This window comes from Clarias gariepinus, chromosome 12, assembly GCF_024256425.1.
Source record: "Clarias gariepinus isolate MV-2021 ecotype Netherlands chromosome 12, CGAR_prim_01v2, whole genome shotgun sequence".
NCBI lineage: Eukaryota > Metazoa > Chordata > Actinopteri > Siluriformes > Clariidae > Clarias > Clarias gariepinus.
The window spans coordinates 29,970,935-29,985,847 of NC_071111.1; the positions used below are offsets into that span (position 1 = coordinate 29,970,935).

Genomic DNA, 14,913 nt, shown 5'->3' on the forward strand with positions numbered 1-14,913 from the left:
ATCCATGAAAGACTCAAGGGAGGCTCGTCAGTCCAAACCCTCCTTAGAAGGAAAACGCCAATCAACCTCGAACTGAAATTTTCAAACAAGGGAAAAAAAACCTGACCTTGAACAGACAAGGTCACTAAAATATCATTAATATCTTCATTGTACATCATGCATTTCAAACAGTACTTAGATATGTACTGCATGTATGCATTTCTCAAATAAAAAGTATATACTCTACATACACATACAATTTGAGTTGTAATTATAAAGAAGGCAGTTTAACTTACAGATGGAGCCACGTCAAATAGCCGCGGCCATGTGAATTGCGTACAACCCCCCCCCCCCCCCTTTCCCCTCTATTGCCAAGAAAGGCATGTCAAGATTTCACAGTAAACATGCCCATTCAAGACCTATTTATTCATTTTCCTAGTGCCACCACTAGATGGCGCTTTGTGTTCAAGAACACGTTAACACAAGCCAGCAATTTAGCTGCGCTGAGTTGCAATCACGTGATTTTAACAACCTACCCACACCCCCGCCGAACTGACGCTACCAAACAGAGATGAAGATGGTGGCTAAATGGACTATTCGCAGTAAGTGGTGTTTTATTTTGTACAATTTGTTTGGGGTAGTTTACAGTTTACTTCCCAGTTTTGTTTTTTATTGGCCGTTTTGAAAATCACTGGCAGCACCAGTAGCGGTCAGATGTGACTTTAGATAACCTAATGATCTGTTTACCAAGTCTGGAGTTAACATTACAGCTTACTGTCAGTGTCACAAACTCACAATGTTAAATGACTCTAAAGCTTAGAAATACAATTAATGTCCCTATTACAAAAGCTGCACTACCCGAGGAAGAGTGTTTGTGCTCTCTGAAAATACCTTCAGAATCTGACCGCGTGTTGTCTGGATGAATTCAGCATTTATTTATTCTTTAGGTAAGAGTTAATCTGCAGGTTATTTCTGTGACTGGAATATAATGTGATGCAGTTCATGAAGGACACAAGCTGAGGGTAGATGTACAGGAGCTAGCGAGCTAAACGCTCATAACCGGGTTTATATTTTCCTCATTTTGGCTCATTTTGCGAGCACTTAGTTAACAACCTGGATAAAAACTCTGAAGTGTTTATCAATTAAGAAGTGGGGGGGGGGGGGTCGGGGGGGGGGGGGGCTTCAGTACTCTGTAAGTTATAGTTCAGCTTCAGAGATGAACTAATGCGCATATATACGAGTTTTATATCGCTTAACTTATTTGTATAAAAAGCGCATTAGGTAAATTCTCGGTTAATTTAATGCAGACGATAATACAGACAGACCGGGGTTAACACTAACAAAGTTCAAGCACAGTTTATTTACATTCCAGAATTTCCTAAAACAGTCTTTTACACGCGGTTGGCCTTTTGGAGATACTAAAGGAGTCCGAACAAGCTGTTGAGGGAGCTGTAGTAGGAATGACGTCACAGTGCAACAGCTTTAGAATGATGTTTGGTCAGGTCTATATTCTGAACATAGAATTACAAAACGTCTAATACTTTGGGGGGAAACAAAGACGTAAACTGCTCCATCTTTGATAGTTTTTAAAATTTATATTTTAATATAAAAGAACCAGATAGAGACTGATAAGCAGCTGGTGTTATTCGGGTATTTTAATGACCTTTAAGCAAAATACAGCATGTATTCACCTGTTTTTCAAAGTTATTCAAATTACTGTTATACCTTTGACTAGTTTTGGAAGAATAAATTTTATTTTTAAGTCATGTGAGTGTTTTAGTTGTTGGGGGATTGTTTGGGTATTTAAAAAAAACATTTACTTGAACCAAGTATTTCAATGGGCAAAAAATGGGAGACGACGTTGTTTTAAATAATCAAAGAGTTGGCTAATCAGTAATAATATTAATAATTATTATTATTATTGTCATAGAAACAAATAAAAGCAACAGTTAAACACTTGATCATCTGTATCTGTGCTAGTTTGTGATTATGTGACCCATAATAATTTTTCTCAGTATAAATACATCTTTGGGTTTTAAGAACTCCATGTGAAGGTGAGAAATCTCAGTGGAGAATACTGACTGGTGATAATTGGTGATAATTGCTCTGTGTGGGAGGGGTTCTTTACACATGCCTGCACAAATATGTGTGTGTTAAAGCCAATGGAGAAATGCAGGAGTGCACACAGACACACCGCTCCATGCACAAATGCTTTAACTGTTGTCTTGTAAATCGTTGATTAAACCTATGAACACAGCTGTTCAGCATCAGTCCTAACTGAGTCCTAACTGAGACCTGGATATCTCCTCAGAACTCAGCTACACCGGCTGCCCTGTCCTCTGCCTATGTATTCTCTCACACTCCACGAGAAACTGGCAGAGGTGGTGGTACGGGTCTCCTGTTGTCCAAGAGGTGGTCCTTCTCGCCCATCACCCTGTCTCATCTCAGTTTTTCATCATTTGAATTTCATGCAGTTAAGGTAACCTCTCCAATTAACCTCCACATCTTGGTTATTTACCGTCCTCCTGGCTCTCTAGGAAACTTTCTAGATGAAATGGACATACTTCTTAGTCTTTTTCCTTCTGCTAACACTCCTCTCACTGTTCTAGGAGATTTCAACCTTCCATCTGATAAACTCCAATCCTCTTTCCTTCTCCCTCTCCTTAACTCCTTCTCTTTAACCCTAAACAGCTGCCCTCCTACACACAAGGCAGGAAATTCTCTCGACCTTGTTTTCTGCCGCCCTTCCCCAGTCACAGATATCACTACTATTCCTCTTCATAAATCTGATCATTACCTGGTATCCTTCACTATAACCCTTCCCATTCTATGTAAACCTAACCACCAAAATGTCTCTTTTACCCGCAAAAACCTTCACTCTGTCTCCCCTTCCTCTGTGTCTTCATACACCCTATCATTCCTCCCAGACCCAGACTCCTTCTCCTCTTTACCACTAGAGACTGCGACTGAAACTTTCCTCTCCTCTCTCTCCTCATCCATAGATCTCCTTTGCCCGCTGTCATCTAAACCAAGGAAGAAATCTTGTCCTGCTCCTTGGCTATCTGATGTACTGCGCAACAACAGGAGAGAATTAAGAACTGCGGAGAGAAGATGGAAGAAATCACAGCTTGATGCAGATCTCATCTCTTACCAGACTCTTCTTTCCAAATTCTCATGTGATGTGACTTCTGCCAAAACTACCTTCTTCAGACAAAAGTTGGAAGCGTCTGCACATGATCCTGGCAAACTCCACAACATCTTCTCCTCACTACTCAACCCACCGACTCCTCCTGCCCCTTCCTCTCTGACTGCTGACGATTTTGCCACATTCTACGATGGGAAGATTGTAGCAATCCGCCAGTCCTTCGCTCTCAACCAAACTCCTACGGAAGAACCTCAGGACCTTTCCTTCCCTCCTTTAGCAGAATTTTCCAACTTGTCATCTGACGAGATTCAACAGATCATCTCGTCATCTAACCCCACCACCTGTTCATTAGACCCAATCCCTTCCACAATGCTCCAGGCCATCTCACGAGACCTCCTTCCCTTCACCACAGCCATCATCAACCAATCCATATCATCTGGTCATGTTCCTGCCGCTTTTAAGAAGGCGAGGGTTATTCCCATCCTCAAGAAACCCTGCCTGGACCCATCAGAAGTTAACAACTATCGCCCGGTATCACTGCTCTCTTTTATTTCCAAAATTCTTGAAAGAACGGTTTATAATCAAATGTCTCTTTATCTCTCACAGAACAACCTTAATGACCCAAACCAATCTGGATTCAAAGTGGCACATTCCACAGAGACTGCCCTTCTGTCAGTCACTGAGAAGCTCCATGCTGCTAGATCTGCTAAACTTTCATCTGTCCTCATCCTCCTCGACCTGTCAGCTGCATTTGACACCGTGAACCACAAGATTCTATTATCTATTCTTACAAGCCTTGGAATTTGTGGAACAGCGTGGCAATGGTTTGCTTCTTACCTTAAAGATAGGTCATATGAGGTAACATGGAGGGGATCTACATCTGCCCCACGTAGACTCTCTACTGGTGTCCCGCAGGGCTCAGTACTTGGTCCTCTTCTGTTCTCCCTCTATACCCGGTCTCTTGGTAAGGTCATATCATCGCATGGATTCTCATACCACTGTTATGCAGATGACACCCAACTTGTCCTCTCCTTTCCTCCCTCTGACACTCAGGTTTCCACCCGGATCTCAGCATGTCTGGCAGACATCTCATTTTGGATGGCTGCTCATCAGCTGAAGCTCAATCTCAGTAAAACCGAACTGTTGTTTATCCCTTGTGACTCATCTCCAGGTCAAGACCTTGTGATATCCATGGACAACAACCAAATCACTCCCTCAACCACCGCCCGCAATCTTGGGGTAACCGTGGACAATCATCTGTCATTTTCCCCACACATCGCTAACCTTACTCGCTCTTGTCGATTTCTTCTTTACAATATCAGAAGAATTCGCCCATTTCTTTCTTCACAGGCTACTCAGGTGCTTGTTCAGTCCCTTGTTATTTCAAGACTGGACTACTGCAACTCACTCCTGGCAGGCCTGCCTCTGTCCACGATTCGTCCTCTGCAACTGATCCAGAATGCAGCAGCACGACTCGTTTTTAACCTTCCCAAGTTCTCCCACACCACCCCACTCCTCCGCTCCCTGCACTGGCTTCCTGTAGCTGCCCGCATCAAATTCAAAACACTGATGCTTGCCTACAAAGCCAAAAATGGCCCAGCACCCACTTACCTCTCTGCGCTAATTACACCACGCACTGCACCACGTTGCCTCCGATCCTCCAGCACTGCTCGCCTCATCCCACCATCTCTCAGGGATCGAGGGCGGCATTCATCCAGGCTCTTTTCTGTTCTGGCACCTAGGTGGTGGAATGAACTTCCTCTAGATGTCCGTACATCAGAGACTTTGACTATCTTTAAACGACGACTCAAGACGCATCTGTTTCTCCAGTACTTGGACTAACCCCCCTCCCCCCGGAGAAAGAAAAAAAAAAAAAAAACTCAGTTGTGTTGGACTAATGGTACTTAGTTATTAACCTAGTTAACCCAGTGTAAGTATGTATCCAATGTTGTAAACATTAAAGCACTTTTTGTAAGTCGCTCTGGATAAGAGCGTCTGCCAAATGCCTAAATGTAAATGTAAATGTAAATCTAAACACAAGCGCAGGGTCTGTTTTTGTCCTTAATTAAAAGACATCAATTCTTTAATAATTTACACAATGTTAACATTGTTTATTTTGCTGAAATAAACCAGGAAGTAAGTGTTTCATACATTAAAGTGCTTTGTATAACCAAGTGCCCTAATAAACATAGCAACAGTGTACAGAGTGTGTTGCTGGGGGAATTGGAAGGTGAATGAGGATACTCATTTACAAGACATAAGACGGTCAGATGTGTGAATGCGCATCTCCGCTTTGCTCTTCAATGTATGTGTGTGTTCCTAGGGGTGCATTCTTAAATTCAGTCTATCTGAATCTTTATAAACGCCAAGTTGGGAAAATCATGTTTGAGAAAACGACAAAAACAAAGCCAGCTCAGAAAAACCTGAGGAATGCAGGAGCACACACACACACACACACACACACCGGTGGCACTTTAGCTGTTAGTGCTTCAACGTTGTCTTGTAAATAGCTGATTAAACCTATGAACACAGCTGTTTAAAAGAAATGTTAAACAGTCAGATGGTCTATTTTGTCCTCAAGTGAAATACATCAATACGTTAATAATTCACACCACAATAACATTAGTGCAGAAGGATCTGAAGAGACTTGTTTATATTACATCATGACTTTGAGACGTTCACAGTATATTCGAACGATAGACAGTGTTTATTTTGCTAAACATTACAAAACAGCCATGTCCAATAAAACAGTGCATCTTTAATAAGCCATATTGGTTTTGAGTCTAAAGTAAAATTATCGCAAGACAGAGAAGTCCCGTAAGCTTGACCCTGAACAGCCACAGGCTGACTTTCAATTTCAATTTTATTTATTTTATTTATTTTATTTAATAAAAAAATAATTTTTATTAGTAGTAGTAACCCAGGCTTTAGTAACCTTGGATAAATCACAATATAAGCCCTCTCACGCGCACGCGCTCGCTCTATCTCGCACACACACATACACACACACAAATAACACATGAAATCGCATAAAACCAAATGAAACTAAGGCAAAAATATATAAGCAGTGAATAATACAGTAGTATCCTGTAGGTGATTCCTGTCCTGATAACAGGCGCTGACCCTCTGGAACTGTTTAGTTCTGTTAGTATTGTTTTCAAGTCGGAATGTTTATGGGGATTTAATCTGTCTCTGCTGCTGCATCTATTCACCGTAGTGATAAGTGATTAATGTCTCATCAGATCTTTGATGTGGGGACGTTCTTCTTCTTCTTTGTCTTTCGGCTGTTCACTTTCAGGGGTCGCCACAGCGAATCATTTGCCTCCATCTAACCCTATCCTCTGCATCCTCTTCTCTCACACCAACTAACTTTATGTCTTCTTTCACTGCATCCATAAATCTCCTTTTTGGTCTTCCTCTAGACCTCCTGCCTGGCAGTTCCAACCTCAGCATCCTTCTACCGCTATACTCACAATCTCTCCTCTAAACATGTCCAAACCACCTCAATCTGGCCTCTCTGACTTTATCTCCAAAACATCTAACGTAGGTTGTCCCTCTGATAAACTCATTCTTGATCCTATTCATCCTTGTCACTCCCAAAGAGAACCTCAACATCTTCAGCTCTGCTACCTCCAACTCTGCCTCCTGTCTTTTCTTCAGCGCCACTGTCTCTAAGCCGTAGAGCATTGCTGGTCTCACCACTGTCCTGTACACCTTTCCATTCATTCTCGCTGATACTCTTTTATCGCACAACACACCTGACACTTTTCTCCACCCATTCCTCCCGCCTCTTCACCTCCTTTGAACACTCTCCATTGCTCTGGACCGTTGACCCTAAGTACTTAAAATCCTGCACCTTCTTTAACTCTGCTCCCTGTAGCCTCACCGATCCTCCTGGGTTCCTTTTCATTTACACACATGTATTCCGTCTTGCTGCGGCTAACCTTCATTCCTCTGCTTTCCAGAGCATACCTCCACCTCTCCAAATTTTCCTCCACCTGTTCCCTGCTCTCGCTACAGAGCACAATGTCATCTGCAAACATCATAGTCCATGGGGACTCCTGTCTTACCTCATCTGTCATCCTGTCCAACACCAGAGCAAACAAAAAGGGGCTTAGAGCCGATCCTTGATGCAGACCCACCTCCACCTTGAACTCTTCTGTCACACCTACAGCACATCTTACCACTGTCTTACAGCTCTCATACATGTCCTGCACCACTCTAACATACTTCTCTGCCACTCGAGACCTTCTCATACAATACCACAGCTCCTCTCTTGGCACCCTGTCATACGCTTTTTCTAAATCTAAAAAGACAAAATGTAACTCCCTGTTACCTTCTCTGTACTTCTCCGCCAGCATCCTCAAAGCAAATACTGCATCTGATGTACTCTTTCTAGGCATAAAACCATATTGCTGCTCACAAATGCTCACCTCTGCCCGTAACCTAGCTTCCACTACTCTTTCCCACAGCTTTATTGTCTGGCTCATTAGCTTTATACCTCTATAATTGCCACAGCTTTGCACATCTCCCTTGTTCTTAAAAATTGGCACCAATACACTTCTCCTCCATTCCTCTGGAATCCTCTCACTCTCCAAGATCTTGATAAACAAACTTGTCAGAAACTGTACTGCCACCTCTCCTAAGCACTTCCATACCTCCACAGGTATGTCATCAGGACCAACAGCCTTTCCACTCTTCATCCTCTTCAACGGCCTTCTCACCTCACTTCTACTAATATTTGCTACTTCCTGTTCCACAACAGTCCCCTCTTCTACTCTTTGTTCTCTTTCGTTTTCCTCATTCATCAACTCCTTAAAGAACTCTTCCCATCACCCTCCTGGCATCTGTCAGTACATTTCCATCTCTATCTTTAATCACTCTAACCTGCTGCACATCCTTCCCATCTCTATCTCTCTGCCTTGCCAAACTGTACAGATCCACCTCTCCCTCCTTACTGTCTAGCCTAGCATACAAGTCCTCATATGCTCTTTGTTTGGCCTTTGCCACCTCTACCTTCACCTTACTCTGCATCTCCCTGTACTCCTGTCTACTCTCTTCAGTCCTCTCAGTGTCCCACTTCTTAGCTAGCCTCTTTCCCTGTATACACTCCTGGACTTCCTCATTCCTCCACCAAGTCTCCTTGTCCACTTTCCCCTTACCTGATGATACACCAAGTACCCTCCTACCTGTCTCCCTTATCACATTGGCTGTAGTTGTCCAGTCAACTGAAAGCCCCTCCTGACCACCCATAGCCTGTCTCAACTCCTCCCTAAAGACTTCACAACATTCTTCCTTTCTCAGGTTCCACCACTTTGTCCTCTGCTCTGCCTTTGTCCTCTTCGCCTTCCTTACCACCAGGGTTATTTTACACACCACCATTCTGTGTTGTCTGGCTACACTCTCCCCTACCAACACTTTGCAGTCACTGATCTCTTTCAGGTTACAACGTCGACACAAGATGTAGTCGACCTGAGTGCTTCTGCCTCCACTCTTATATGTCACCCTACGTTCCTGCCTCTTCTGGAAGAAAGTATTTACTACTGCCATTTCCATCCTCTTTGCAAAGTCCACCACCATCTGTTCTTCTACATTCCTGTCCTGAAGACCAAACCTGCCCATCACATTTTTATCACCTCTGTTCCCTTCCCCAACATGTCCATTGAAGTCTGCACCAATCACCACTCCTTCACTCCAGAATTTCTCCTTCTCTTTTAACTCACATCCTACCTGTGGGGCATAACCACTAACAACATTGAACATTATCCCTTCAATTTCCAGCTTCAGACTCATCACCCTTCAGACTCATCTGATACTCTCTTCACCTCTAGAACATTCCTTACAAACTCCTCTTTCAGAATAACTTCTACTCCATTTCTTTTCCTGTCCACACCATGGTAAAACAATTTGAACCCTGATCCTAAGCTTCTAGCCTTGCTACCTTTCCACCTGGTCTCCTGGACACAGTATATCCACCTTCCTTCTCTGCATCATATCAACTAACTCTCTTCCCTTCCCTGTCATGGTCCCAACATTCAAAGTCCCTACTATCACTCCTAAAATCTTGCCTTTCCTCTTCTCTCTCTGCTTTCGAACACGCCCTCCTCCTCTCCTTCTTCGACCAACAGTAGCCCAATAACAGTAGCCCAATTTCCACCAGCACCCTGTAGGTCAACAACACCAGTGGCGGTCGTTGTTAACCCGGGCCACGACCGATCCGGTATGGGATTTATATTCATGATTCGCATCATTGATTTGGCAAATGTTTTACGTCGGATGCCCTTCCTGACACAACCATCTGCATTTATCCAGACTTGGGACTGGACCCCCCCCCCCCCCCCCGTGGTTAGGTTATGTATGGTTAAAAGACTGATCCGTATGGACAGACATTTGTTCCAGATATTATGCGCCATTGGTTTGTTATGCCAATTTTTGACTATCAGCGAAAAAAACATCAATGAAAACAAACCCAAGCAAAAGTTACATTTTAAGCCTTACTTTGCAGCAAAATATTACCTACCAGTGTATTAAACAGAAATAGATAAAATAAACCGTAATGTAAAATACTGTACATACTGTGGCCCGCACTTGTATTCCGTACCTACAATGACCGGTATAGATAAATTATAGATGTTACCATGTCTTTAAGGATTGTTAAGGATGTTGTGAAAAATATTGCAATAAGTAGTTTTAATTAATTAATTAAAAACAGCATAAGCATCGTGGATTGTGTATTAAGTGATTTAAGTCTGTTTTATTAATAATTTTTTCTCTCTCTTTTTTACCACATCATCTATTTATGAAACTATGTTGACGTAAGTTATGTTATATATTAAATATAGTAACCGGCTGCTTGGACACTGTCAATGCTCCATCTGGCGGGATTATACAGCGTTGCAACCATCTTTTTAGAAAGCGCATGGGGGCGTTTATGGGGCGCGGCATAGGTAACTGCGTCATCGCGGGGGATCACATTCCGTGCACGGATCGTGCATGGTCCTGTCATGGTCCTGTCATGGACCTGTCATGCTCCAGGCGGCTGTTTGACATGGCTCCCACTGTACCAAGGCAGTCGCAAAAACTTTTAAAATACTTCAGAGAGGTTTGAATGCTTTGCTTCTCCGGCAACGTTTTTCTCTCACCCTTTTTAACCAAAAATACACTTGTGGCAGGGTAAGTGGTTGTTTTGATCTGTGATTCGGTTGGGGGTGTGGTTATCAGATTAACAAGGGGAATGCAGTTTATTTAAGGACCCTTATTGTGACTGGTGGTGCCGTGTTTGTGGTGTCTGGGTCCTCTTCAACCTGGCGTGTCCCTTTTCGTTCCTGGTTCCTGGTTGATAAGGTAGGCTTGGATTCTGTGACTGTGTAGCTAGGTGAATAGCTGAATGCTAATCGATATTATTTACAGTTTAATTCTAGTGGAGTTGGCGGCATGGGCATGTGGATTATTCATGGCGGAGCACGCTTTAAGGTATGCTGGTATTTACAATACATTTCTTTATCACTTTGGCAGTAACCATATTTAGTGTATTGTTAGAGTGTCAGCGGCGATAGCAGGAAGAGAATGCCGGCCAGTAGATTGAGCTGCTGCAAAGGCAGTGAGTACTCATGCAGCTTCACGCGGGCGATTGTTTAACCCAAGTAAGTATATGTTTTGTCTTTTCTTTCCATGTGGTCAATAGATTGCCTCATTCCTAGTTGACAACGCTAGTGGCGACACCATTGCTGTTTTGGTTATGAGTAGTGAGGATTTTTTGCTTGCGACTCGGCTGCTTTGTAGGCCGTTGGGCTGAAGGCTACGGTCTGCATGCCAATTAAGTCTTTCTTTGTTTTCCTATTTTTATTTTTTATTTGCTTTTATGTTTGGTTTTCGTTGGTGTGGATGGAATTGTCCTTTTTGGTCGATTGTTTTGCATGTCTGCTTTGTGTATTATGTTGTGACGGCGCGAGTGTTTGTGTTGTTGTCTCTTTTTGTTATGTTAATTTGGTGCATTTAGGCACCGGTCTCGGTCGTATATAGGACTGAGAGACGACTTGGTGCCTTTGTCTATATACTACTGAGTCTGTGAAATTGTTTGTTTATATTTTATATGTTTAATGTGATTATTGTTCAGTGTGGATTGTATAGACTTTGTGTTATTCCTGTGTGTGTGTGTGTGCATGTTGTGGTTGTTGTATTGTTTATATATTTTTTTCTTATGTTTGATGTGATTATTCTTCAACGTGGGTTGTGAAGCTTTTGTGTTATTTCTGTGTGTATGTTGTTGTTGTTGTTGTTTTTTTTTCTTTCCTTATTGTTTCAAACAGGAGTCAGGCACGGTGCAGGACAGGGGAGGCTAGCTGCAGGCGTTTGGGGTGTGCTTCACTGATTGCAAGTGTACCAGCACAACCTTTTCTTGCATGGCATTTAATCTGATGTGAATTTGGGTAGGTTTTGAACGATTTCTCTGAGCTGCAGCCGGCCTGCTTTGTTCTGTCAGTCGCTGTCCCTTTTTTCCCTTTCCCCCTTCCTGAGGAGTGTTTTTATTAAGTAATCGTAAAGTAAAGTGTTTATTGCTTCTGTGTCTTTTGAGAGCAAATAGTTGTTGTTTGTTTTTATAAATAAAAACATCCCTTTTGTATTGGTACCCAAGTCTCAGTTGATCTTTATTCTTGCCTTTGATAGGTGGAGCTTACCTGTGTGTCTTTATTGGGAGTATTCCCCTGGTGCCCAACCAGGGTGGCGTAGTCAGATTAAGTTACTTTTGCAAATTCCCGCCTTTAGAGATATTACGGTTGCCACACACTCAGTAACTCTCAATATCAACGTCATTCGTAATTAACATAAAATTTATAAAGCATAAATTAAGCCATACAGTGTGTTTTTTCACTCACGTAAGCTCCTCAAAATGTCGCGAAAGACCTCGCTCATTAGGAGTTTTTTTTTTTTACTGCACGTGCACACCTTGTGCGAAAAAAATGGAACTCTCTGCATTTCCATTGGTCCGCTTCAAGATCAGATTTAATTATTATTAGCCACATTAATTTGCGACTTAAACAGCTAATTTAATGAACAGTTGGGCCTTTTCAGTCATATGACAATAATGTCTAATTTTAGTCCCAATTTTAAAGATTTTTTTTCATTTTATTGCTGTATTTAAACTTTGTAGTTCACACACAGTGCTTTTAGTTTGTGTCTCAGGTACAGTTTGTGTGATTAGTTACAGTGTTTTAGTAAATTTAACAATAAGTTCAGACACATTGCAGTCAGATCAAGTCAGATTTTGTGCTGCAGGTTCTCACGTACACACATCTGACCCAAAGAACCAGAGCAAAGAAACTCCAAGATAAGATTTCATGTTATTCTCTTCTTTGTCTCCTAGACAGAAATGAGCCGTCTTTGAGACCTGAATGAGATATTAGTTGTTTTCTCAATCTTTTCAAATGTGTCTCATTACCTCTAAATCTCAGAGATGGTCCATATTTGTCTTGTGTGCGACTCATATTTTGTTTCCCCAAAGCAGTGTTTCCCACATCAAGTATACAGTGCTTGTAAACTGTACATTTTGTTTTTTTGATATGTCATGTAGAATTAAACTCATTATTACTTTTAGAAAATGTATATTTTAATACAACTGGAATGACAATACAAAAATGTAGAACTAAAAACATGTGCATATTGATATACATTTTACATTAAGGACATAATGTATATGTTTGCTGACAGAGAGGGTTTTCATCACGGGTCACTTTATTTAAGACTGCATAGTTAATATATGCGTTCTTATTATTATTTGGTAACACGTGATCTTATAAATCTGTTCCATTTCTTGCCTACATGATCCTTTTTAAATTTTTAGCTTAGTCATGTGTGTATAGTTAGTTAAAATAAATACAATTGAGTTCTTTGTATTGAAGATTATATTGTGCTGAAAAAATGTCACTCTATATTGCACAATCCTGACTCATATACAGTATATTTATTAAAACATAATAATGCAAAGAATGCCTTAAAATGCTTTGGTGTTGGCTCTCTAACAAACAGTGCCATCTACACTAAAGACTGTTGCACTGCAATGTGCAAACGATTTTAACTTTTTGCTTTAGAATTGCAAAAATAAAGTAACCAGGGAAGTTTCACTTTTAATCAGCCATGTGTTTAATGAAGAGATGTAGATATGTAGGTTGCTGATGACTAAACTCCATTACAAAATTGCTTTGTAAAAAGATTTAAATTTGAAATCTAGCTTCTTTATTTTTAAAAAATCCAACCACCAGTCACATCATACAGTCCACCCAGGTGTCCCTAGTTCAGGGGTCGGCAATTAAGTTTGGCCTCGGGCCAGATTTTTTCCAAGCCATTACATGGCGGGCCACGACCAAAACATTGGCTAATTTATTAAATTAATAGGGGAGGATGAATGGTAGGCGCTCGTAAAATGACAGAACCGAGATCCGAGATAAACTGACACATCTAAGATGAGATCATCGTGCTAATTACGATCCGGCTAGGTTGGTTCTTCGAGCACACCTGTTGTTGATGATTAGTATAGCTGGATTGAGTTGTCTACTCACTGATCACAAGCCCTGCTATTGGTTGACGAAATGGAAAAAAAGGGCCGCTCCATTTTTTTTTTTGTAACACGTGTTATGCGCAGAAATGCCCCCTGCCATGGATTGCCCCCCCACATAATCGCTATTAAATATTATATTAGAACATAAATTTAGAGGTTAATGCTTTACAAATTACATGAGACAATGAAATAAAACTAGATACAAAAGTTTGTTTAGACAAACTTTAAGTTGGCTTGAGAAAGCCGGAGATAAAAGTTTAAAAGTGTGAAAAGTTTAAAATAGTTTAAGAAGTTAAAAAAGTTAAAACAGTTTAAGTTTAAAAAGTTTAAAAGACAGATAGATAGATAGTGTCAGACAGATAGACAGTTACAGATATATAGATTGATAGATAGATAGATTCATGATTGAGTCTATAGATAGATAGAAATAGTCAGATTACAGTGATATAGATAGATAGATAGATAGATAGATAGATAGATAGATAGATAGATTCATTCACTATGGAGTTTGTGGTTACAGTTGCGGATCCTTAATGTCAGATACCACCCATATTGACTAGCCTACAACTTGGATAATAATCCAAAATGTTTTGCACCTGCAGCGCACATTACACACATTGATGAATGTCACTAACATGTTGTATTGAAATTGATTGAAAATGAACTTAATTATTTGTATTTCTTTTTAGATGAAAGTATTTTTAATATAAAATGATGGATGTATTGAAATTTCCTTTCTCCCAATAAAACCTTGCCCTAATTTACTGATTTGTTTACTGATTATTGTTGGGTTTATTTAGTAATGTAGTCCCCAATTTTTATTTATTTATTTATTTTTTTCATCAAAATGAGAGAAAATTAATGTTTGGTAATATAGTTTTAAACCTACAAATATAAATGACCGTTATCCGCGCTTCAGCACGTGATTAATTATAACCAATGAGACCGCTGGAACGTAGAGAGTCACTCATCCGCTTTTGACTTCCGTTATTGCGTCCCTCAGGTAAGCGTCTCAAATTTCTGATAAATATTTGAGGATTTATTTTTAAAATTTGGAAAAAAATAATCGAAATAGTTGTGAATTAATTAATTGGGACTGATTCAAGTATTAATTGTTGCTGTTTAAACTATAAACCGGCCGACTAGCCACAACTGCTATTCTGAGGTAATTTCTGAAGTAATTGAAGGTATTTATGAATTTGCATCCTTTTATTGTTGTTGCTATTATTGTCAT

General features: G+C 40.7%; 1 protein-coding gene across 1 annotated transcript in view; it reads right to left on the bottom strand.

The window, feature by feature from the left end:
* LOC128534133 (NACHT, LRR and PYD domains-containing protein 12-like) overlaps nucleotides 1-14,913 on the bottom strand; it is a 192,121-nt gene that overhangs the window by 131,130 nt on the left and 46,078 nt on the right. The window lies entirely within an intron of this gene.